Raw genomic sequence first — 27,752 nt, 5'->3', positions numbered from 1 at the left:
TAACCTTTAAATGCCGTAATTTCCTTCGATTGACCACAGGCCACAGTGCTCACCGAGTGGGTTTCACTACAGATGATATATACTGGGTTATTAGCATGCTTTGATTTAAGAATAAGTAGATTTGATTTTAAATGGAAAACAACCTCACATAAAGAACAAATATTCATTTACTAAGGAGAGCAATTAGATAAAAACCAGAAAATGCTAATAAAGCAAATGGCATTCAATCTCTTTTTTTTATGTACATCATTCCATCATTCTGGAATACAGTTGGACAATATGAGGTTATTGACACAGTCAGATATTCCTGTGTTTTTATATATTTGTCTGATAAAGTGGCAATACAAGGTTGTATCAACAATAGGTACTTAGTTCTCTGAACAAAAGAATTCTTCTCCCACATCTTAATCAAACAGTCAAGAAAGTATTCTGGCAGAAACAAATATGAATGCCCACTCAGTGAAGCACGTTGCCTTCTATACTGTGCTTGCTGTTTCACCCGCAACGGTACTTAATGTCAAAGAAGTAAAAAGGACATAAAAACCTGACATAAATAAAGAACACAACACCCTAACACCTTACATTTAGAAGGACCCAACCTAAAGGAATTCTAACCAAACCATGGCTGAAATGAAATATTTATCAAGAGGCCCATGGGCTACTTCACTCCCCTTAATAACATACAGTTATCATGTAAATTTTTGTATCCCTTATTACACTTTCATTTATGAAACTTAGAGATCCTATTAATTTTAAGCCAAAGACTAATAAGATAACAATTTTCTTGCATTTCTGTTGGGGAAGGGTCACAATTAACCAACCATAAATGTCCACAACATTGAGATACTGGCAAAATAATACTTTAGTCATTTAAGCTTGTATTGATCAAAAAATGGTAAAAAAAAATTGTAGGCAGCTAATTGACCTTATGAAATTTACATTTTAAAAACTTTATTACATAGAATTACATATATTTGATTTTAAGAGGCATCTCCTCTACAGTTGCAGAATTGTATCTCTCAGTCAAAATACAGGTAATTGGCATTAAGAACTGTAGCTCAGAAGAAAATTTTGGTAGACTGACCAAAGTTACAATTCCATACTTTTGATGAAATATTTGCAGTTTATTATGCAATAATTATATATGCATTTATTTCCCCAAGTTCCGGAATTTGATCTCTTATTTTGAATTAGAAATTCTTTAAAACACTCTCATCACATCCATTAACTAAGGCAGAATTGTTTTATGCATGGGTTTAAATAGCAACTGTCAGTTGCAAAAATTGCAAAACTAAGGAATACTAAACAATGTCAAGATTAAAGAGAAGGCCAAGGTCAGAAATATTATACGACAGTATAATTGTTATCACCAATGTGTTATATCTTGCTATAATGTTTGATAAGCAATATCTTAAAAATTGTTTTTCTAATCCCTAGCTTGATGCGAAATAAAGGATAATGAGGTTAAAGTCACAGGAAAGACCAAAGTCACAAAATTATGACATATTTTAATTGATCTTATCCATAAATTGTGTATGAAATTGGTTAAAAATATCTCAGAACTGTTTTTGAGAGCTTAATAAAAAAAAACATGGAATATTGAAGTCAAGGTCACAGTAAAGGTCACAGTAAAACCCAAGATACAAAAAGGTTTGTAAGGACAAATATGAAATTGCTATTATCAATATCATCATTGTTGGGGGTTTAATAAAATTATCTAAAATGGTTAATATTATTTATTATATATGTCTAGAGTCATAGAGGGAAATTATAATGAAAATGATAAAGAAATCTCAATTAGTGTTAAGAGGTTCTTTTTGGCTAGTTATATGACAAAGTTAGTCCTTCACTGTGAGCATCTGGGAGTGAAAGAATCTGGGTGGGAAATAAATCAGTAAACCATCAGAATATTAGATCTGACTGGGTGCTTGTCCAGAGTTTCAAATCACTATTAACTTGATATCCTACTTTCAAATCTCAGTGAAACATTTCACAATAGTTATTCATTTCTTATTCATGACATTTTAGAGAGATTGTTTAATCTAATGAAACTGCACTGTTTGTTCAAATTGCACATTTAAGTACACCTCTAATTGCTATTAGTCAAAATGTAGTGGCGGCAGCTGTCTTTCAAAATTCTATCATATTCTCACCCTCTCACTCTCCTCTCTCTCTCTCTCTCTCTCTCTCTCTCTCTCTCTCTCTCTCTCTCTCTCTCTCTCTCATAATTTATTTGTTGGGTGGTTAGGGTAGGGCTTGGATCTAACACCCCCAACAACCTATCCCACTAGCCAGTCCAAAGCTAGATGCTTCCACTACACTCGCAATGTAGGAACATTATGTGCTGTCACTAATATTTGTGTTGAAATGTGCTCTGTACAACACCCGGAACAGGACATTACCTTGAAAAAACATTCAACCCTTACAGCTGGCATCTATTCTCAAGATGCTTGCATTTTGTATGTAACTAGCCGAGTGTTATTATACTGTTACTCCCAGAACTCCCTTGTGTCCTGTCCTTAGGCCTAAACATTCTTCTCCGTCACATCAGAGTGTTGGACTACACGTTCTTTGTGTTACAGTTTACAGTGTGCATGTACTGATAATACTGTTGCTTGGTTTTTTGTTGTTAGTTTTTTTTTTAACATGTACATATGTTCCTACCTCTACTTCCAGTTTGGGCATTGGAGATTTACCATGATTCTAATGCTAATTACGATTACCACTTGTTTCTATATAATAAATCATGGTTATTTGAAGGGGCCACACTACATAGCCCAAGAAGGAGATGAGGAGTCACAATTAATAAATATTAAACAAAGTTTACTCAAACTAAACATTCACAAGTGACCTGATTTTAGATATAAAAAAATATGAAAAACCCAATTCAGGTGAAAATAAGAAGTAATATAATATGTCTATCCATGATCTCTAATGAAGTACAGGTGCAGACATTCTACACCTGGCAAAACTGGTTCAAGTACAGTTGCAGACTAATACATCACAGGCCAAAACAGATATATATGTATCATACATGGTAATAATAATATTATGTACACCTAGGCAGCCTTAAAATTTCTATGAACCCAATTAAGAGTAGACAGACAATTCAAACACATGTGAATTTTGTTAAAGTATAGCATTGGTTTTTTGAAATGTTAGATCATAATAAGTGCTTTTATAACACATGGCAGTGATTTAGAGATCCAGCCATTTGTGTGATAACTGGGCATCTAAGACGGAGGCAATTAATTGCAGTTGCACCAATTTCCTTTCATCTAGCCACTGCAAAAATGCATGTGCAATTTCATGGTATATAACAGATTCGCATTACATTTGAAGTCTACGATACAAAATAAATGTTTGAATGTTTCAAAAAAACTGAAACTGCTATGATTTCTACAAAGAAGGTTTATGATCTAAAATCTATGCATGTTTTTGAAAGAAACTTATGCTAAAACCTTGCATATTGGTAGCCTGTGTTAACCATACCTGAGAACAACTAAAAAGTTGCCTTGTAAGCCTCAGCTCCAGGCAGCCATTTGTACAAACTGATAACAATATATCTGTGTTGTTTTCCAATACAGTCCTTTGATGGGTCTAAGATGAATTTCAATACTGTAAAATGATAAAAAAAAAAATACAGTTAGATTAAGTTACTAATCTGTCACGCTTCCCTATTGGTTAAAGAATCTAGGAATTCCATTAAATACCCAAGAATACCAAATACTAAATACCAAAAAATACCGTATATCTGGTAATTTTGGTGATGATCTAATTTTCCCTTTTTTGACAACCTCTTTCAAATTCCAAAATATTGAATATGCAGAAAGTATCATGTATCATTTTCTAAATGACACTTTTAAAATCGCAAAAAATGACAGAATTTAAAAATGCTACATATTTTCCCCATTTTGGCAAATTTTGTGACATGAAACAAAACCCCAGACATGCGGTAATTTCCAATTTCTTTTACAGTATCATAAATACAATACAGATGAAAATGTTCTGTACGACAACCTATTTTTTGGAGAATGCCTTCCCTTACATACCCAAATTTAGTGAAAGAATAGTTTCCATCCTTGTGTTAAGGCATCCTCATGGCAAAGATGTGAATCAGGAAAATTGCAAATAATTATGGAACATGAAACTCACAAAAGCAAATCCACCTCCAACAAATAATAATTTCAGTGAATTTTGTTTTTAAAGGAATTGGACAATTACTTCATATTCTCATAGAAAATGCATATATATGTAAATTTCTTGCAAAACATTTAAATTTTGGAGCTTAAAAGTTAGACAAGTCTGAAAATTTGTTGTTTACTTAATACAGTGGGGATTCACTCTGTTATTCAGACACCTACGTTATCTGGACAGTGACAATTTTATATGGGAACAGAATTTGTCTCTTTTGTCAAGAAATCTCATCCCATGTCTGAACATTTCATTTTTACAACATTAAAAGACTGTACATATAATGTCTCATTCATTTCGATGGTAAACTTTAAAGTTTCCTTATCTCAACATAAGTGATACTTGTTGCAAAAACACTGCACATCATTCATGATTGGCATGGAGCATGAGTCTCTCCTTTTCATGTCACATCCTCTGGTAATTTTTTTCAGACATTGTATTCTTGTGCAATTTTTTACATACATAATATATTGTGTAGTTTATTTAAGATCTAGTATTATTATTTTAATATTGGTTGAATATTACAGAAGCCTGTAATTGTCTATAGTCTTGCATACACTTCTGACCATGGGCCAATTTTTTTTTTTCTAGAGAATAATTCATCTTCTTCTTGGATAAAATGGGTCATTCACATTTTCATGTTGAAAACGGAATCTCATTAATCCTATTCATGCTTGTGCACGCATCTATTACCAACATAATATTTAAAACATGATTGCCGCTTTCATACCTCCAAGAAATACAGTTTCAATTTGTCATTGGTAAATTTACTAAAATGACAAAAGCTCCATAATATCATTATATGGTCCATGCTTAGTTAGTGTGTGAGACAGTGGGTTTCCAAAATGACCATGATGCATGCATGTATAGTCCAACCATCCCCGGTTACCAACGATTTTGTTTTGTTGTGCTTTTTTTTTTTTTATGATCACTAACAATATATGATTGTAAATGTCTTTCACAAGGATACAGGGGTTTACATTAAAGAATAAAGTGACAAAGCCTCTGATAGTGACAATCGTTTTCCTTGTTGATCTCACTCACCCCTCGGTCGGATGACTGACTGATTTGTTTACTTCCGTATCGTTCCTGTATCTGTCCAGCCATGATATAACTGTCACCTTCTGCCATCTTTGTTTGGCAGATGCTGGCAGCCTTCACAAATGCTGCACCATAAAACAGCGTCAGGTGCCTGCCTTTGTTTGCTGACATATTATTCCTCATATACTGATTAATGCATGTAACATTAATCATACTTCTGACCTCTATTTTTGAGATTGTTTTTGTACATTTGGTTCAATTGCAATGTAATACAGTTGCTCAAACATCTAAATACCAAACTGAATAAAATAAAATAGCCCACGCATTCATGTTCATTTCTACAAGTCGCTTACGAGCTGCATAATTCACCTGACTTAAGTTACTGGTATGTTAACTTTCTATCCCTTTCTGTTTATTATAATTCTATCATTTATAAAACTATGAGTAAATAAAATCATTCCTAAACAGTAGCTACAGATCATTTTTTGATATGTGCACGTGTTTATGACATATTTTAAATAAGGTGCTTCTTCACATAATGATTCATATGAAAAATTTTCTTTAACCAATAAGTAGAGAACATTTCTCTCGAGTCGGAAGTCTCCATAATTGGCCCTTTTGAACAAAAACCTGACTATTCACATGGCATTAAGGGATATATCAGTAATATCACAATGGTAGTGACGTGGTTCATAAAGAAAGAGATTACTTAAGAAATGTATAAATATTTCAATGTGAAGTACTCACTCACTCAGCACCTCTCCTATGGCCCCTATTTGATTGCTGTTTATGGTATGGATTTTAAAGAGGCTGGATGGTCAACATATTAACCATCAGAACTACCTAACATTTCAAGATGTGAACTGTTTTGCTATGAACTAATATTTAGTAGAGAAGAAGTTATTATATTTGACCTTTTTTTTCTTATTCTTTATATATGGGAAATAATCTAGTCTACAATTGATCACAAAGAGATTTGCTATGACCTTCACATTACTTGGTTCACGGTCACTACACGCCCTTTACTCAAAAGGTCTCTTTATTTGAAGTTCAAGCCAAATAGAGCTAAGTGGAAAGTATATAAGCTCTGAAAAAAATAATATTTGCATTTTCAGATACGACCTTGACCCTTGACCTACAAACTTCATTGAAGGCCACTGTACACCCTTTGACCATAGAAACTCTTTGTATGAAGTATGAGCCAGATTGGACCAAGGGGATTTTATATAATTCTGCTATGACCTTAACATTAGACCTAGAAACATAGGTCACTGCATACCTATTACCCACAAGCACTCTGTCAGTGAAGTTGGCCCAGATTGGGCCAAGGGGAGAGAAGATATGCTCTGGACAAGTGATCTCAGATGAACATTGGATGGACAGATGGATGGTTGGATAAACAGATGGAGACTGATAACTATAGGAATATAGAAGATTGGGTTTATATATACAGCCTACTCCAGATATATTGAAATTCAGGGGACCATGCAAATTATTTCAATATATCCGTATTTCAATATAAGCGAAATTGACTGACGTGATGCCCCCATTTTTGAAAGTTCAATCCCGATGTAAGCATAGAAAACCAAACCCAAACAAATTATTAGATCATCATTTATCTATTACAATAAACGGATTACTTGGAACATTAGTCCTTGAAAGTTTGATTAAAATTATATCCGAAAGTTTTGTAAGTTTCGTTTTGTTACTATCTTAATCCTTATCATAATCTCAGATCGCATTCTTTTACTTTTTAGAAAAACGTTAGAGAAAAATCACCACACTCAAATGCTTCAAATATTGCTGAATGCTGCTTGTATATCATCGTAAGTGTACACGCGATAATCTCAAAATCCTTAGCTATTTCGAATTTAGGCTTTGTTCTTTCATCAATAGCCATAACTAGTTTGTATTTAGCGTCTGGAGATAAGGTATTTCCTTTCCGTGGGGTTTCCATATTACGTCTAGCCTCAATACATCCGAATTCGTAAAAACAAAAAATTAAACAGTGAATAAATTTTACTTTTTAATAAAAGTATAAAAACACACATGAAGAGAACTTATCAATTCACACCTTTGTATATCAATCCGTCAGTCTGGCATAATTACTGTCACCAACCGTGACGACAGCCGCCAGGGAGAACTTCAATATAACCGTTATAAAAACAACTAATTATCACCTTTGGGGACCGATCAGTGGATTCGGTTTGTTCCCGTTTTGCACACATTTGAAAATTAGGTATCGAAAAAATGTGTGCGAAACGGGAATTTGACCAGGTGAGATAATTGCTTAATTGCTATAGTCTATATCACAATTCCTGTGAGGGCTATTGACAATAAAATAAATAAATAAAACATGTACTCCCAATACATATTTACATCTATTTTATGTTACAATATGAATTGCATAAAAGCTCATTTACATAACAGTTGACCTGCATGTTTTTTAATATAATTTCAAACATTACTACAGTAATTTAGTCATGAACAATTTCATTAATTTATTTAAACAAGAAAGATTATTGCAAAAATGTTGGATATAAAATGCTTTGTTTAACTTGCTGTCTATAAGAAGTACATATACATGTACATGTTTGACTTTGAAAAGAAAACGTATTTTTATATTCAATTAAAATTGCTTTTGCTGACATAAAGTGAGGAAATGTGTCTAGTGGAAACGCTGCAAAATATTTCTCATTTATGCTGTGGTTTGTATAATCGAAGAAAATAGACAAAGTTGATGATGGTATGATGATAAATCAGCAATTTTATATGCTTCAAAAACTGTAAAACCTATCAAATGAAGACCTAAACCTTCTTCAGATTGAAGTATATAGAATCAATATTCAGATTATTATTTTTGTCAGAATTTTTTGTGCTCCGTGTATTTAGCTACTGGTTTGAAAAAAAAAACCAGAAAATGTACCGCAATATAAACTAAAGCGGTGACGTCATAAGAAATTATTGAATCAATATTAAAATTATCATTTTTGTCGGAAATGTTTGTGCTTCGTGTATTTAGCTACTGATTTGAAAAATCAGAAAGTGACCTGCAATTATAAAATGTAATTTATACTAAAGCGGTTATGTCATAAGAACTACTGTCAAAGCCACTACTTCGATGATTGAAATATTTTGTGATAAAGATCTGTTTTTCTTTTTATAATATTCTTTCTGTTGATACCAACCAACCAATTATAAACATGCATTTTACATATTTCGCAAGCAAGTTGTAAAAAGAGACAGGGAGTACCCCATCATCTTCACAACGTCTTGACCTGAGTGGAAATTTAAGACTAAAAATATCATTATCTTTATTTTATCAAAAGAAAAAAATGGTGATAGTTACTAGTTGTTAGACCTAAAACACAACAAAATACAATTGTATCTATATTCTTCATGTTTCATCGTAAAGGCGCTGATAAAACACAGGTAAAAATCCAGGTAAAATCTTGACTTTGACTGAAAGCAGACTATAATTGCTATCACAACACAATTCACACCTATTGTTCTATACCCAATTATCAAATGTGTGCAAAACGGGAACACACCGTGGATTCAATATAAGCGATATTTAAAAATAACCGATTTCATTATATCCATGAAATTAATGCAAAGAATATGAGAGGTAAAAACTGGGGATTTATTTCTATTTCAAAATAAGCGGAATTTCAAAATAAGCGAGTTCAATATAAGTGGAGTAAGCTGTACTAATATCCAGTTAAAATTAAGTTCAGTAGATCTTGCATAAAATTTTAAAAACCTGCCAATTTTTATCCACATACTAGTCTTTAAATGCACTTTTGCTTTAGTATTTGTGAGAAGATTTTTCTCTACTCCTATTCCCCCCCACTCTATGTGGCCCCACTTTTCTCAAGGGAATCATGGTTTGATCAAACTTTAATCTTTACAACCTGTGCTTTTACGCAAATTTCAGCTTTTTTGGCTAAAAGCTTTTCCAAATGCTTTTTAAAGAGTTTTCTCTATATCTATCTATGTAAAAATTTGACCCCCCCCCCCCAACCATACCAAGAAGATAATGATTTGTACACTTCCTGAGGAAGCTTCCACACAAGTTTAAGCTTTTCTAACCATATGGCTTTTGAGAAGAAGATTTTTAAAGATTTCCTCTACATATAAATTTGACCCCTAATTGTGGCCCCACCCTAACCCCTGGGACCATGATTTGAACTAACTTGAATCAATACTATATGGGGATCCCTCTACACAAGTTCCAGATTTTCTGACCAATTGTTTTAAGAAAAAGATTAATAAAGAGTTTCTTTATAATATTCTTTTGTAAAACTTGATCCTCCAGAGAAAGGAGGAAGATTTTTGTAAAATACAAACAAATTTTCAATAAATCTAAATTATCTCCCCTTTAAATAGGGCATTGCCCTTCATTTGAACAAACTTAAACTCCCGGCCTTCACCAAATGATTGGATGGCGCTGCCGACGACAGACAATGGACAAATCTTGATCAGAAAAGCTCATATGGGCCTCAGGCTCATGTAAACTAAAAAGACATCCACCCCATATAATTGAGTCTTTAAACATGTCTTCCCCACCACCTTACATTAGTGTGCGGCCCTTAATTTCATGTGCAGCTGAAATTGGCCCTGTGGTTATGACGAAAAAAAAATAAAATAAAAAATTTAATACAACAATAAAATTGAACATATTTTGATTTGAGCTTTGCTGTTGGTAATTTATAACTTGAAAGCCAAAGCGTTTAAGGCCCTGGTTAAGTCAATAGTTACATACTGAGATGCTGGTATTCCATTATGAATGAAAGTGATTAATAACTTCTACAACTCAGCTTGAAAAATTGGCACTATTGTAGACATGGATAATCTAATCTAATTATAGGCAGCACAAAGTGCATATTAAATGCTAGTTCACCTAAATCAACCTTGTTTAGAAGATACTTCTCCTCAAAAAGCAAGGGGTGTGTAATTTACTTTCCATCACAATTATTTGAACCAGTAATAGTAGAAATGATAAACACAGTGATGTACATTACTAGAACAATACAAACATTTTGATAAGCCTCAAATCATTTGTTCAATGATTACAATATTGTTTTAGAGAGAGAGAGAGAGAGAGAGAGAGAGAGAGAGAGAGAGAGAGAGAGAGAGAGAGAGAGAGAGAGAGAGAGAGAGAGAGAGATGTGTTGTAGTAGTAATCAATTACTAAATAAGTTTTTATTTTTTTCTATATTTGCAATAATCAGCACTTTCAAACTGCAAAATCTCTCCCTGTAGAGCTGTGCACATACATCACATTTACACCAATGAAAACCAAGAACGAAGGGCTTTTCCTTGAATCCAACACCAAAACCCATTTGGAGACTCCAATTAACTGAGCACTGTAAATTAAATTAATCATCTAATGAAGACATATTTCGGTGAAACTGTTAAAGGTCAGCCATAGATCTTCCTCCTTCTGAGTCAAGAATTAAGACATATGTATTGGAGTTTCCTAAAGAGGTCCTATAAACTCTTGTACACTCAATAAATAACAGTTTGTCCTTCATTAATCAGCTGACTAATCAATATATACATCCACTGAAGAAATACAACTGTATTCATTCTATTCTTTCAGATTTAAGATTTAAACATAAAAACACCTCACTAATGCAATAAGAGGAAGTTATCATTTTAAGGTAATTCCTATTTCAAACATAAGAGTAATGCTCAATCAAATCTAATTAGGAAACATGAACCCACGCAATCTAAAATTTATATTTCAGCATCAGCATTTTAAGTTTTAATAGCCAGATTAGCTACTACAAAGCAACAATTTTTTTTTTATCAAATTTCATTAAAAAACAATGTGTGTCAAATACAAAGTTTTAATTAATGATGTTTTATCTGGTGTAAATTTGTAATCGGTAACACACAGATGCATGTATACAGGTGTGTGTGTGTGTGTATATATATATATATATAGAGAGAGAGAGAGAGAGAGAGAGAGAGAGAGAGACTAAAGCTTTTATGTGCATTGTACATATTACATGTACAAGTATTAGGGTCAGGTATTTTTTTTTCACAGCCAAGAAAATAAAATTGATAGATCATAATATCAATTTTTAAATTAATGCATAACTATAAAAATACTGCGATCATAATATAATAGAAAAGAAAAGTTGAATTTTCAATTTTTTTTTCATTTTTTAAATTGAGCTTTCATATTGATTTGCAAAAATTCATATATAAAGCAAAAAAGTGAATCTGTAGCATTTACCTCTAAATTTCCAAGTCTACATAACAATTTTCAAAGGATATGATGTGAAACATGATCCTGACTAATTTGACAACAAAATAAATGTCATAGTTTTTGTTTCAGTTAGCATGCATTAAATCTTTGATTTGATGTACCCTCCTGGACAAATAGCATACCTTTCATATCAGCCAGAAAATTATCAAATTGAAGATATTTACCTGTCTCCAAGCTTGATTAAAAACAAAGTATTTGAAACATGCAATGAACACATGGATATTAAAAAAAAGAATAAGACACAAATTAATAGAGAACAATACATGCCTGTTTCCATATTACAACCTGTATCATCCCTAGACATCAACATCAACCAGAGGGCCTAAGGCTGAAATTGGACAAAGCCTGATACAGGGTGCGACAAGGAAAATGGTATGTATTATTATTTGAATTACATATTTATAGTCATACATATCTAAGACATTTTTATGCCTAAATTCAATAAAGAGGCAATAATGCATAAAATATGTTAGATGTTTTGTGACGAATGAATCAGTTGTAAAATTGCCTTAAACTTCTACCTAATTCTAAAGTGGAAAAATAAGAGTTCCGAAAGCGGTGCGAATACCACTAAATACAAATCAGTGATTTGCCCTGCAGAATCCGTATCAGCCCTGGAAACTGATACAGGTTCTTTAAGTAAGCTGTATCACATATATGCAAACCCTGTATTTACATACTAAATGTGTAATAAATTTATATATCGGAAATGTCATTGCAAGTGAAGTGCTATAAAAATAATGTGACTGCCGCGACATCTATCATATCATATCAAAATCATATCTTGTAAATAAATAATCCTGCATGGAACTAACATAGGACTAAAGGGTACATTAAGGATTGCCTTTGTGTATATGTCTAACTGCTGAGATGAGTTTTCAAAAATTCATCAGAAGGACACTGTGCAAAGGCCGAGATTTAAGCCAGGGTTTGACACTAAGGCACGTCCGAACGACTTTGTCTAGTAAATGATAGGTACGGTCGGGGTAAAATGTCTGTGTACTAGCCCGACTGGTCGTGTGAAAAAAAAATGTGCACATAACTTTAAAAGCACCTTTTCCTACAAAAGGCATAAATTCTACAAACTACCGTAATTTAAGTACAACCCAATGACTTACCTAGGAGATGATGATGGCGAAATACTCGCTTTTTGATCAGTTACTTCGCCGGAATTTCCTCCGAAAGAAAAGTTCAAGTCACCCTGTACACCGAGTTCACAATCGTTTATGTTAACCCAGATGCAATAAATTAATAATTATCTAATTCTAAAGACATCTTCTCAGACTAATTTAACACCTGTTGTGATTAATAAGTCGAGACGGGTGATGAAACCATATGCTGTGCAAAACAATGTTGATTACTTTTAGGCTATATTTCAGTTGGTTGGTAAGTTGTAATTAGTTAATAACTCTGCCAAATTAATTCTAAATAATCATAAAGTTTGATTACAGTTATCTTTAAAAAAAAAGATCCTCAACATACGAGTTGATTAAATTGAATATTAAATCCGGTTTGAATGATTCATTATTGGTAAAGATAAACCAATACAATTAAACAGAAAAAAACTTTAATATTTGGTGTTTGTTGTTACTTAAGCTTTTAGTTCATTTTTGTCAAAATTGGTCAGGGCTAGTGGTAAAGGAATCAGGGCTAGTAAAACATTGCTGAGGTAGCCCGACTGGTCTAGTAGTTTAAAAACTTAATGTCAAACCCTGTAAGCAGTAATCAATGCAGAGATACTTAGCTCCCTTGGCAGGGAGACAAGAGCAGAGTGACCTCCCCTTAAACATGAGGATGTCTGATTCTGCTGACACTATCGCTGTTTTATGTATCAACAAAACAGTGAAAATCTAAAACAATGAAAAGTAAGAAGTTGGCACTGCCAACATGTTAGTCAGACATCATCGTTGTTAAGTATATTTTTTAGTGCAATTGCATCATATTATTTGAGGAATAATCTTGCTAAATTATTGCAAATTGACCTTCATAACAAGTTATTCACTGCTTAATTTATATGTATGTTATATTCTATATGATGGTAACACATCCATGTAGATATTTCAGATTTGTTAACACACAAAGTGACAACTGCATTTACGTATTTACATTGAGGAACATTTATGCAATGAAAGCATGAAACAGCCAGATGTACCAAGATATACTCTATATAACTTGGATGTACATTTGCATGGATAAATAAGTCACTGTGTGTTTTGTAAATTATCACACTGCTCTGAATTGGCTAAAACAAGCAGTTCATCAGTAGCCAAATCAATATATCAAAGCAGCAATGCATTAACTTGGTGAACCCGCTGACCTAAAGCTTAGAAAAGTACTACTCAGAGAACCCCCTAATCACTTGTTTGTTTGTCTTGGGGAGATGAAGCACATTGGCAGACCTTAGAAAATGATCACATGCATGTCTTTGGCTTGGGTTAACCGCATGCATCATTACAAAGTGTAAACAAACACTTAGCTGTCTGGTCAGAGGGCATATCATTTATATGCATGGAAGACTAATGATATCCCTAACAAACAAACCAAATGGATGAGAAAGGCTTCATCTTTGGTCAGTGAAACATTCAACTCTTCAATAAAATGAGGGGTTTAAATTTTCTTGTCAGGCATTTCTTGTTTATCATATTTATAAAAAAAAAAATAAAATAAAAATACACCATTGTTGTTATCATATGTAACAATCAAATTGTCACTGTCCCCATATTGTGTAATTCACAAGAGAAATCATTTTTTAATGCTTGAAGCTTTAACATGAAACAATGATCATAATTGCAACAAAAACCCCCCACAAATATGACATGAACAAAAGATATCTGTGAGCCAATGCTCACTAGTAATACCCGTTCTGATGTGAATATACAAAATAAGCAAAGTCGTATGTCATTTAACAGGAAGTTGACCTCCAATTGGTACACAAATAGCATGCCTATAAAGAAAGACTGTGTAAAATTTCAAACATCTTTGGCTAATATTTGATGAGAAATCTTTGACAAAAATTTGTTCGAGAAATATAGGCTAAAAATAAACTAAGTCATCATATCACAGAAAGGTACAAAAATAGATCCTACAATATGGCATGCCTAAACAAAGATTGTGTTCACATTTCAAGCTCCTGTGATAAATAAATTGCCGAGAAATCTTTGACAAAATTAAAATGAAAAATTTTAAGCTACCTATAAATAAAGTCATTATTTAACAGGAAGTTGACATCTAATTGGTACAAAAATGGATCCCACCTTATGGAATGCCTAAACAAAGAGTGTGTTAAAATTTCAAGCTCCTGCAATATATGCCGGTAGTTGCCGAGAAATCTTTGATGAAAATTTGGTAGAAAATTTTTTAAGCTGAAAATAAATAAAGTCAAAATTTTACAGGAAGTTGACGTCCAATTGGTACAAAAATGAAACCCACCATATGGCATGCCAAAACAAAGAGTGTGTCAAAATTTCAAGCACTTGAAATGAATAGTTGCTGAGAAAAATGTGACTGAAATTTTTGTTACAGCAAGACAGACAGAAGGACTGAGAAAAATGTGACACATTTTTGTAATGGTAAAACAGTATACCCCCTTCTCCTTCGAAGCTGGGGTATAAATATATCATCTGCATTGCACACTACTGTCATATCGAAATGAACCACCAAAGAAAGCTTAGAAAGCATCTGCTTTTATCTTTGAATACCTTACATATTTGTCGAGAACAATTCCATCCTACAGTTAATTTAAGAGTTACAACTGCTGATTTAAGAGATAGAACTGATTATGTAGGGTATTTAAGTGATTTAGTGCTGGCGGGGATAAGCCAATCCCTATTGAAGATGTATAATGACAATACTTGCTTTGGTAGTCAGTAGATTTGTACAATGCAATATTGAAGGAACAAACTAAATCTTTTCTTTTAAGGTTCTCCAATCCTCATGCTGCCTCAAAGTATTTTTTTCATATCTTAAAAGCATTATTTGTCCTTCAAACTTTATAAATTAAATGAAATAAACAGAAATTTTTAGATGGTATCCATGCATTTTACAATTTTATAATATAACCATCCATTTTGATGGATATGATGGAATAAATATACAAGTTGAGGTAAAAAAAAAAGGTTTTAGTGATGCATTGGTGCCTCGAACCCCTATACATGTACCTATATGTAGTAGATCTCCATGGATCCACTAGGCCAAGCATTTTGTTGAATAACTGATCATAATACTAACACTAGATGACAAATTAAAATTAGTTATGGTACGAATTAATTTTTTTTTTTCAATTTCATAATTATCAGACGTGGCTGAGGATAAGAGATCATCAATTGCTGTTTGACTTCTTCCACCCACTTTCAAATAAAAGCAGTGATTTCTGTGTTTATGGAACTTAATTTTAGTATTTTTATGACGAACATCAATCCAAAATTGATGTCAAAGATATATTGTTACAGTAAATAAACAATGTTTTTTTAGGGGCCATTTTAGGCCCTTATCATATACAGTTCTTTAATATTTGAACTAGTTAGAATAATAGTTGTGCAAATTTTCTGGCTATGGTCAAAGCACAAAAACCCAGCTACATTAGTTTGTTTAAAAAATTACGCTTCACAAATCATGGGAGATCTTTACCATATTAAATCTGGTATTTACGTGTACCTATTCATCTTTGCAATTTATCTTCTTTTTTTCCCATATGATAGCTAGTTTCCTTTTTTCAAACAACTAATATCATTCTTGCTTGCTTTTTTTAACTTAATTAGAACATTGCCTCTGAGATCTTAAATGACCCTTGTTTTATCCATAAAACAACAAATACAAGAAACCTTTTTTAAATACATGTATTAGCCTACAAAGTTAAAACAATAACAATGCTCTGTGGTACCTTAAAGCAGTTTATATTTTCGAAAGATATATTAAACCCTTTTTTCAATGGTGAACAAAGTGATCATTGTAAGAGAATAAATTCACTTAGACCTACCATAAAAACAGCAATTAATCTTTCTGTTTGAACTTGAAAATACTGGAATGACAAAATAAGAAAGGTGTAGGTATTCATCGATCATCTTTTTTTTTGGAGGGGGGAGGGGGGAGTTGGCCTTGGGTTTCCCATTTTTTTTTTACAGTAGTTTGTCTTTATTCCCAATATGCAGTCAACAACTTACTACAACACTGGACTCAGATTTCTTTTTTATATCACAATTTAAACACAATTAACCTTCTTAAAGCCTAGGAATACATTCAAACTTAATGCAAATCTATAACAAAGTTTCTAGGAAATTTAAAAACTTACTCAATAAACTTTAAATCATTTTTTTTTCAATCAAATAATTTTTTACCCGATGGCATTTGGAAATGATTACTTCTATATATAGAGCTGCAGGATATTTCTCTTTAGGGAGAGAGCATGCTCCTACTAAACCAATAAATCTTACTTCAACAAATTAGTTTATTCTGCAATATAAAGGGCTGAGCACACAGTAAAATAGCTACGAGAATTTGGTTACAATTAAGGGTTTCAGAAAATGGCTCCATCAGTATCCTCACAAACCTTAACACATTTTGGGGGGGGGGGGGGGGGGGGGGGGGGGGAGAGAATCCCTCTGGTGGTATTGAAGACCTTGGGATAAAAATAAGGATGAAAGTACTACATCATATTTAAAAAAAATAACCATACAGATTCTAAATTTGCAATTTGAAAAAAATTAACCTTAAGGTATCACACCGGTAATTGTTTTCACTATATAACACTATAGAGGGGAAAAAATTCTTAAAAATCAGTTTGTATTTTTCATGACAAAATATTCGGAGGAAATGTTATTTGTTACCTATCTCATCAGCTAACACCATAAAAAGGGCAAGCGATACTGCATTTTCTCAAAATATCTAGCTCCAAACAGGTCTACCCTCAAAACCACGTGTTTTCCATTTGTATGTAAACAGACTGCACACTCCCCAGGAAGCTGCTGCATGAGCCCTGAAAGAAGTAGTCCCTGTGAAAAAAAATCATCACCTAACAAAATACATGAAATATCCTACTCAGTGGTACAAAAAATTTTAAAACTGAGTAAAGGAAAATGTAAAAATGCAGTCAAGGAAAAAAATAATTCTGAAGTATATATGGAACTACAATTGACTAAGTTCATTTTGATTGGCCGATTACCGGTGTGATACCTTAAAATACATGTACATTTTATCTTTATTCTTTTACAAATAAAAATTATAAAACCCCCAGCAGGTTCTGAACTTTTGACTTGCAGTCAGCTAGATGTTTTTTCCTATTGCACTATACACTATAAGACATGAGCATTGTAAAAAAAAGTTAACTTGCTGAACTACAGAGCCTAGATTTGCATTTTTGTTGTTTTTTATTTGGATATTTATTTAATGTAAAAATTTATCAAGTGTTCTTGATAATTCTGGTCTTATGTATTGAAAGCGCTAACTGTACACCAGTTAAAATTCTTTATATTATGCGACGCCATCATTTTTTAATGAATTCCATTCAATATTAACAGCAAATCACAAAGTAAGCAATGCTAATCATTGTATATGTGGACAAATTTGCCAAAATGAAATCAGGTTTGAAATTAGGCATACATTATTATTCTTCACAGACATCTACAGGTTTGAAACACAATTTCTTACAAATTTCAAAAGTTGCATCACAGGTAGCATTCATTAAGTTGATAGTAATTTTATGTAGTCTTATTTTCTGATTCAAAAAATCGATTTTCTGATATCAGAAAATACAAATGATTTTTTGATATCAAAAAATGATTTTCTGATATTAAGAGTTCAATTATTTGATATCAAAAAATGATTTTCCGATATCAAGAATTCAATTTTTTGATATTAGAAAAAAATGAAGTTTAATTCTTGATATCCAAATATCTATTTTGTGATATCAGAATCATTTTTGATATCAAGAATTCAAACTTGTGACATCAAAAAATGATTTTCTGATATCACAAAATAGATTTTTTGGTATCAAGAATTATTTTTTGATATCAAGAATTATTTGTTGATATCAATAATTTGAATTATTTATATCAAATATTCATTTATTGATATCAGAAAATACCATAAAAAATTAAGATGGTGCATCATAGATTTCAAGAATTTGATTTTTTTATATCAAAAATTCAACTTTAACTCTTGATATCAAACAATTTATTATGTGATTTCAGATAATCATTTTTGGTATCAAGAATTTGAAGTTGTGATATCAAAATGATTTTCTGATATCAAAATTAATTTTTTGATATCAAGTATGTTTTTGATATCAAAAATTATTTTTTGATGTCAATAATTCGAACTATTGATATCAAATATTTATTTTGGGATATCAAGAACTCATAATTGGGCTATATTTTATCATACATCAATCAAAATGGAGGTGTGAAATATTGATCAAGTAACTATCAATGTGCAGTAACACTAAAAATATTGCATATAATTTTGATTCACCATGTCATTTGAATTTAGGTGTTTTCATAAATATATTGAAGATCATCAATTTTTTGGTTACCGCAATTACTGTGGAATAATTAAAATTTTCATGGATTGCTGAAATTTTACAGGTTCCAGGGAATATAATTTTTGTGTATTCTCTTTTACAAACAAAAGGAAAAATTGCTTTATTATCCTAGTTAATCAACTCATGGATGATGTTAATTCGTGGATAAGAGATACCCATGATTCCATGAAAGTTGAGCCACCACAAAATCTAACGATGCCACCACAAAATCTAACGACTCCACAGTAAATCGAAAAAGATTTACAGACAACAACATAACTCTATTAAATACCAATTACATATAAAGTAAACTAATTAACACTCTGTTGTTTATGAAGAAAAAAACCAACTGAAGATGAAGCTACCTCAGTCTGTAATTAGAAAATCTAATCTGAGGATACAGCCAGACAATGACGATCATGATTACAAAAACCATCAGCAGCAGGTGTTTATCATGTTTATCAGGGGCAAATGTACTGTCTGCTCTAATGATATATAAATCAATTATATAATACAATATCATAGCATACAATATTGCATCATATGGTACAATATTATATATCACAAACAACATTTAAATTTGTCAGTAGTAAGGAGGTCTCAATATGAAATACATTCTTGTCATGACACTGAGAATTAGAGATACAATATTAATTAATCCTTTTCAAATTTTATCTCTTGAACAAACAAAGCTGCTGGGGGGGAAATGATGAAGCAAATGATGTGTTTTTAATATAATCTGTACTAGTAATTGTACATGTATACGTTTTCTTCTGTATATTCCCATATTCTTTATGATCGACCTCCTCTGGAGTAATGACGCAGGTTGACTGTATTTCTTCCAGTTATATTTAAGAATCTAAATAACATTAATGGTATCATACATGTATCGGAATGTATGTGTCTCCACGTAGCAACTAAATTGAGAAGATTAATCTAAATACTGTTTACAAACTGTTATTTGCGTCAACTTTATTTTGCCATTTACCTGAGAAGAACTGGTTTTTCAGAGAGTAATTTTTGCAACCAAGCCTTACCCACACCAGTGTTTTTTATTACAACTAAATTTATTTCAAATACTGGTCCAGGGTGAGAAATATTCGTGACAATGAGGCTCTCACAAACTTCGCAATAATTTCTTGCATGCGAATAAAAGTTGATTTACAGTAAGTAATACAGGCAATTTTCAAGTTATTGTTGTTACACAATTACTTGCAATCAAAATTAATACACAGCTTTAAAATTGATCATAAAAAAACATTTATATCTAACACTTTACAGATGTTTTTGTATTTGAAAAAATTTGTGTTTATTCCAAACCTGTTATTTTGAAAAAAGATTAGAAGAAACTAAACTCTGACAGTAGAAATGAGAGGAATGTTGAAATACTTGAGAATTGCTCACTAAAATTAATCAGAGGCAACATTACTAGAAGCTTCAGGTTGCAACTGCAATGTGTGCAGTAAGTGCGAATAACAGTCAGGGTCATGTGTTGGATAATTTTCTTTGATGTTGATTGACAGGAAATAAACAGAGAAGGATCATCAAAATATCCTCATATGATTGTAACAAACATTGTGATAATCGGTCAGAAAATGGCATTTGCAATGTGGATCAATACCAGTAAACTGAAGCTAGTGTTTGACAACACACAGTGTTCAGAACTGTACGATGTTCATATGGGGACAATGCAAAAGCCCAACAGTACCTTCAAAAAAGCTGAAGTTCTGTCACACATCTCCCCATCGAGTTAAAGTAACTTCGCTCAACACCCCACTGCATTCACAATTTTGATGTGTTGTATGATGACATTTGCCTTGCGGGCTTACCATCAAATTTTCAAATTAATGTATACAGAACTTGTACATGTATACTTGAGATAGATAGATGGATAGATAGATAGATAGATAGATAGATAGATAGATAGATAGATAGATAGATAGATAGATAGATAGATAGATAGATAGATAGATAACCCATGCAAAAGCCTGATTTTATTTGCTGGGAATACTGCAGTGCCATGATGTCTCCTATTAGCAAGTGGGGAGACAGTACTCTCCCAAATAGCAATATCGAGATAATTAACTGTTAATACTCTGTATGTATATCCTAACATGGGCTTGAATAATATATGAAGAAATAATTTACTCAAGTAGGAATTACACAGCCAAGTTATTTCAATCCTACTTTTCGTGTAATGTCAGGCAATACAGTTGCCAGCTTTAATGTGTGATCTACAATATATGGGTGAAGATTTGTCGAAGACATTATAAATAATTAAGCAGGAAATCGCATCCCATATAGTTCTTGGCAATCCTATCTTGATTCCATTACAATAATTTCATCCCTATTTTTGAAATCTTACATTGATTTATTGAAGGTCTAGTATAGGTGGAGGTCTGTAGCTCCTGGTCTGAAAAAATTTAGATGGAGTCATAAGACCTTGAAGTCCATTCAAATTTTTTTCAGACCAGGAGCTACAGACCTGCAGATAAAGCCCCTTTCACAATTTGCGCATGAACAGAAGCGACAAAATATTTGTGCAACTGAAAAATAGATATGGTTCGTAAACTGTTGCCAAAATAATACTTATAGAAAACTCACACGATTCAGAGCGACATTGTGCAATGTAAACACATTTAATCTTGCGATTTATCTTGCACCTGCTGTACAATGAAAGTGTTGTAAGATTATGCGATAGGATCGCACGAATGACTAGATGGGTCCACCATAAAGTCCACACATACAGAGGGTTCCACTTAATCTGATAGTCAATTTGTCCAAAAAAAATTAGCAGATTAACCGATTATTAGATTAACCGATTTAGCGTTTTTTTGTGGTCTTTGATTTTGGTATAGAATAAAATATACCTTGTTTCAAGACATAATTTATCAATGAAAAGATATAATCTGTATGTCAATAGTTTGAAATGAAATAATTTACCTTGCATTAGCAATGAAATAGCATTTTAGCCTCTATTTTGTTTGTAAATGCTCAAAAGAAAATGTTCAATCTTTACATGTACTCATAAAGAAATGATTCAATGATGGATGAATTTCAATGGCCACAAATGTGACTTATACATACCCAAAAATAACATTAATACATTGGGATTTTATTTCTGATATGTTTAAACTTAAGTTGCTTACAAAAAGTGCTAAATTTACTTTGCCCAATCCTTTGATTCGATATATGGCTAAAAGTTCACACATTCTAGAACCAATGCTAGAGAAATTGGAAAGTTCAAAAATTTATTGTGTAATTTTTTTTATCCATAGACACAAACACATTGTAACTGGAATTATAGAGCTTTATAAAACCGTGGAACAATGAAATCTAACAATTCAGAGGTACCTTTACCAACTCATTGGTGCAAATGTTGACAAGAAGCCAAATAGTCAGTACAACATTAAATCATGTCACTAACGATTTAAGACTTTTACCAATAAATGCTCCATGATGGTACAATGTTATATACCTTAACCAATGAAAGTGTACAGAAATAGAAAAATCTTTACAATTGTAGATACAGTCTGCCTTAAGTAAATTTGGAGACCTTGACACCAATAGCAACTTACTGCATTTGTGAAGACATATATTCTCTTGATCTCCATAAACTTACCATGACCAACAGAATTGCACTTCTAAATTGTCTAGACCTTTACTAGATCATTCTTAGAGTTTAAGTCTTATAATCTTCAAAATGGGCCTCTGTTAATACATATTGCTTTTTACTTTAAACTTTTGCCTTCTCTTAAATTGTCAAATTACATATTTATACCTTTGGTAAACCTTAATCACCAATGAAGTTGAACTCTCTGAAAGAATGTGTTGTCATAGAAAAAATACCCATAGCAAGGATCAATCTACAAACAATGCAAGCAATGGAATCTTGTCTTGAGAAAAAACAGTTGAAAGGGGGTAGAATGGGTAGATTCACAAAATTGAAATTTTTTTCATTGAAATCATCAAAATCATATTAAATCTTCCAATATTTCATGAAACTTTCATAACTGTGTACCAGGTAATAGATGTTGGAAAATCAAATCTCAATCGAGATCGAGCCCAGAACCTCTGGCATACCCTAAGTCCTCTCACCACTGGGCTATTGATTGCTATTGAAACACATTAAGTAGATTCTGTTTCTAAGCCCCCCCCATCATAGCATCAAATTTAAGAAAATGCTGTATTTGAAGGTCACTTGGTTATATAAATTGTATCCAGAGCACAGAAAGTAACGTGGTGAAAATATAAAGTCTCGACAGTGGTGACTCAGCGCTTTAAATAAACACAAAGCTACTAAAACCTGATACCTGGACTAATATTCCCACACCTATAAAATCAGTGAAATTTGTTAATACTGCAACATTTCAAGAAATGTGACTACCGTAGAGATATTCATTAAATACGAAAGCCGAGAAGGATCATTCGAGATTCGAGATTCAAAATACGAGATTCGAAATACGAGATTCGAGATTCGAAATTCGAGATTCAATATCTAAATTAACCAATCAAATCATGGATCTGAAACCTGTATCCTAGCAACATCAAACTGTTCTAAATAAAGATCATTCGTACATGCTCTTTCCTACAAATAAATGTCTTAATAGCTCTTATATTGTGGTTATAAAATGGTTAAATTAACATTAATAAATTGACCCAACACAGGATAAACAATTAAATTAGTGATAACACTGTGGGCTTTGCAAATCTATGTGATTTTGTTTGTTCTGTATGTATTTTCCCCCCGAACCATTTTAACCTGTTGTGTATTCGCCCCAACTGTGTAAAAATCGGCTCGCGAAGAAAGATCTGTTTAATCTAAATAATAAAAACTGAGTGTGGTTTTAGCTATGAAACGAAATTCAATGAAATAATCGACATGTCAAAATATAGGTTATCATAAAGTTTTAAACCATAGAAGATATAATGATTTACAACCTCAACGACAACAATCCAGATAGGAATAGGAATATTTCATGTTTTTTTTATCATTTTCGCTAGCTAATATAAGACATCACAAATACCCCAAACCCCCTCACGGAAAAGGAAATGCTAGGTGATGAGAGAGAGAGAGAGAGAGAGAGAGAGAGAGAGAGAGAGAGAGAGAGAGAGAGAGAAAGAGAGAGAGAAAGAGAGACGGACACAGACAGACAGACAGACAGAGAGTTTTGTAGTGTCAAATTCAGTTTTGATTTAGAATTTGAAATTAATTTGATTTGTTACAAGCATATATAGACAATAATTAAGCCTCTAAAAGGAGAAAAGAGAGGAGGTAGCTAGGGTAGGGCAGACCAACTAGCAAGCTTTAATTTTACATCGACTCTCGCTCTCTTGTACTCCAATAATCTGTTTTCAGTATATACATTTCAAGAGGGAGGGGGGGGGGGGGGGGCTTTATAGTCCTAATTAGTTTGCCAGTTATTCTGTCCCCACTTTGTTTTCTCTTCGTTTTCCAGGTTTTTTTTATTTGGCTCGGCAAATTAATATAAAACTTTCTGTGTAGCTACATAACGATGCACTGTAGATTAATTATGAGTAGTTTTACTTTTGATAAACAGGTACATATCCGTACTTGATTTTTAATTTGACTCTTATAATCGGATTTAATATTGCAATAAATATAGGGTAGGAAGAGTAGACGGGACTTTTTTGCGCATATCCTACTGTACCATTCATTCAACACAGGTATTAGCACTCATGGAGTTCGACTTGCTTTCCTATTTTTCATCCACTGGATTTAAAGCTATTAATTTTTGAAAATATTTTGAATTTATGGCCTGATTATATATAAATTAAAGCTGCGCTGGTGCATCTATTTACCCAAATGGACCAAAATATAACCAAATGAATCTAAAAATTTTGACATAATTAGTTTTAAACGTACGACTCTTTTTCAATTCTAATCGGGTATGTCCTTTAGAAAAATCTTGAACCACACACATTTTAGCAAATAAAACGACAATTGTTTCATTTTTTTATGGGGAGGGAGGTGGTGCCGGTAAAGGACATGTATTGCTTGTGGCAGTTGTGCTATACTCTCATTTGTTATAATAGGTAATACTACATATTGATATAAAATGAAAGTTTCCAATTACACTGTACATAGCTTCTATCATGCATTTTGACCCGTGCGATAGTTTAAAACAATTTTCAAAGCATTTAATTTAATTCAACCGATCATTTTTGAAATTTAATTTTCTGGATCCCCGCCTGATACGTCCGCCTTCTTGTATATTAGAATTACATGTACGTTGACCATATGTACACATTAACTAATTAATCGGCTATGTTATGAGACGATAACATTTTTTATCAATGTTTTTGCAGGATAGGTAACAAATAACAACCTTTTTGTGGGTCTTTGCACTGATTATTTGAGATAATTTGCCGCCATCTTTTATGCATTCCACACACCACTCACAGTTCTTTATTTGGTGTTCTGTGTGTATGGCGACAAATTGGTAAATTTGCACCACTCACCCCTTGTAGCTTCATCCTGATTACATTTTATCTGGCTAAGTGTAATGTAGTAGTATATTAAATACACATAACTTTGTTTGCAGTGCTTATTTACATCTTTAGAGATTTACTTACAAAAAAAGTAAACATTTGTATGACTTATATGTAATTATTGTCAATTTTGGTGCGGGGGGGGGGGGGGGGGGGGGGGGAGGGGGGGGGGGGGGGGTAGGAAACTACAGAAAAACTTAACTTGGCTGTGAAACATATGCTTTTATTCTTTCTTGTTGATATATCAATAAATGAATTATAACAAAATACATGTACAACAATTAATTTTGAAATATTCATGCACAATCAAATTTTTTAAAAGTTTTACTGTTTTCTGGACAAGAAATCGGCAATGTGAACAAATTGGCATCCTATCATCCCTACCTTTAATTGTAGAGAGTAGGTATCCTTCTACAACAAACAATTCCCAAAGTAAGACTCATAATAAGTTGTTTACTGAGGAAAAGGAAAAAAAATTGTATTTATTAATAATTCCGTATGATGTGATAATATCTCAATCATAATATCTCAATGATTTGTTTATAATCATAGTACTAGTGTATCACTGTATGCATACATAAAAACGATAAGTAATGCTTATATTTATTAGTGAAACAGGACATATTATTTATATTTAGATTATTTAGATACATGTACTAATCTTCATGCGGGGATCTAGAAAGGAGGGGGTCAGGGGATCTGGACCCCCTCCTCGGGAAAATTGGAGCTTATTAAATTAACATAGTAAATTTTTTTTAAATTGGCCTAGGACCCCCTACAGAAAAAATTAGCTACGCTTATGAAGTTCTCTACCATAACCGCATTTTTACACAAAAGGGGTGAATAAACCCGGGTTTTAAACTATTACTGGTGGTTAAATACCCTAGGGTTCAAACGCATCAGGTGGAAATGCACCAGGGCAAAGAAAATCACTTAGATCTGCGAAGCACACTGCATTTTTACTAGTCTACTTAGATATTCTGCGTAAAAGTAAATACGTTTAATTATTTAGTTAGTTAGGGAGAAGTGAACATAGCATTTATTTGTAGGAAAGAGCATGTACGAATGATCTTTATTTAGAACATTTTGATGTTGCTAGGATACAGGTTTCAGATCCATGATTTGATTGGTTAATTTAGATATTGAATCTCGAATTTCGAATCTCGAATCTCGTATTTCGAATCTCGTATTTTGAATCTCGAATCTCGAATGATCCTTCTCGGCTTTCGTAATTAAATGCTATCCAACTTATACCCTGTATTAGAATGAATATATGGTTTATCACTGTATCAAACTACTTTTTTTTATCTTTATTGAAAAGTGTTACCATATTTCAAAGAGCAAATACATGTATTTTGTTCAAAATACAATATGACATCTTGGTTGCTATTGTTCCTGACAGGGGTAAAGTCTCATTTAAGTATAGTTGACCTTTGGCCTCTTTAAATGACCTTGACCCTTTTCTGTCATGGGTCAGACTACTTAATTATCCTCTCCATACCCTAAAAGAGGAAAGAGTGGCCATGGCACTGGTCAAAACTTGAAACAAAATTAACCTGTCAAAGTAATTAACATGCAGATGGGTAAGTGGGCTTAAAACAGTATGTTGTCTGTCCGCAATCTGTGGGATATAAAAAAAAACTGTAGAGAAACTTGCTGTTTGTATATTAGGGTTAATAGATGAGAGCATGAACATGATTGATAGCTAGCCTTATACATGAGCATTGTCTGGAGAGTTCCTGTGGGCTTCAGGGATCAGAATCTCTGTTTACCTAAAACCAGCTCTATCCAACCAGGAGTCACCTTCCATCACCTTCAGGTAAACAAAGGTCTAAGTTTAGCCATCTTGGTAGCATTTACTGTCAGTAATAAAGACTGAGGGACAACACATGTTGTAAATCAACCCCCATCACAAATACAAACACATCTATGCATGGTGCGTATAGGTACTCATGGGGCAAAGGTAAATTAAAGGGAAACAAGCAACTGCTCAGTGGCTGAAATTTTGACAACTGCAGGAATTCTGTAGCAACCATGTGTTTAACTGTGCTTTCAGTACATATATTTGCATGACACTGTACATGCATGGAAAAAGTGAAACTTTTGGTGTCTTGTGTTGTATTTTGATGTACTTTCAATACAGGAGTATATATTAATTGTCTAAAACATATGTTCAGATAAGATATTGATACATTTGTAATACTGTGTGTA

The 27,752-nt window shown here is 32.6% G+C and overlaps 1 protein-coding gene across 1 annotated transcript in view; it reads right to left on the bottom strand.

Annotated features, from left to right (window-relative positions):
- Positions 1–27,752, bottom strand: part of LOC105344015 (Regulator of G-protein signaling 3) — a 63,347-nt gene that overhangs the window by 26,133 nt on the left and 9,462 nt on the right. The window contains exon 3 of the mRNA XM_011451583.4: positions 3,493–3,618. The gene's annotated coding sequence lies outside the window, so the exon portion shown is untranslated. The remainder of the gene's footprint in view (positions 1–3,492; positions 3,619–27,752) is intronic.

The sequence above is a fragment of the Magallana gigas genome, chromosome 2 (genome assembly GCF_963853765.1).
Source record: "Magallana gigas chromosome 2, xbMagGiga1.1, whole genome shotgun sequence".
Lineage (NCBI taxonomy): Eukaryota > Metazoa > Mollusca > Bivalvia > Ostreida > Ostreidae > Magallana > Magallana gigas.
The sequence above is the reverse complement of the archived record's forward strand: the minus strand, read 5'-3'. Positions and strand labels throughout refer to the sequence as shown.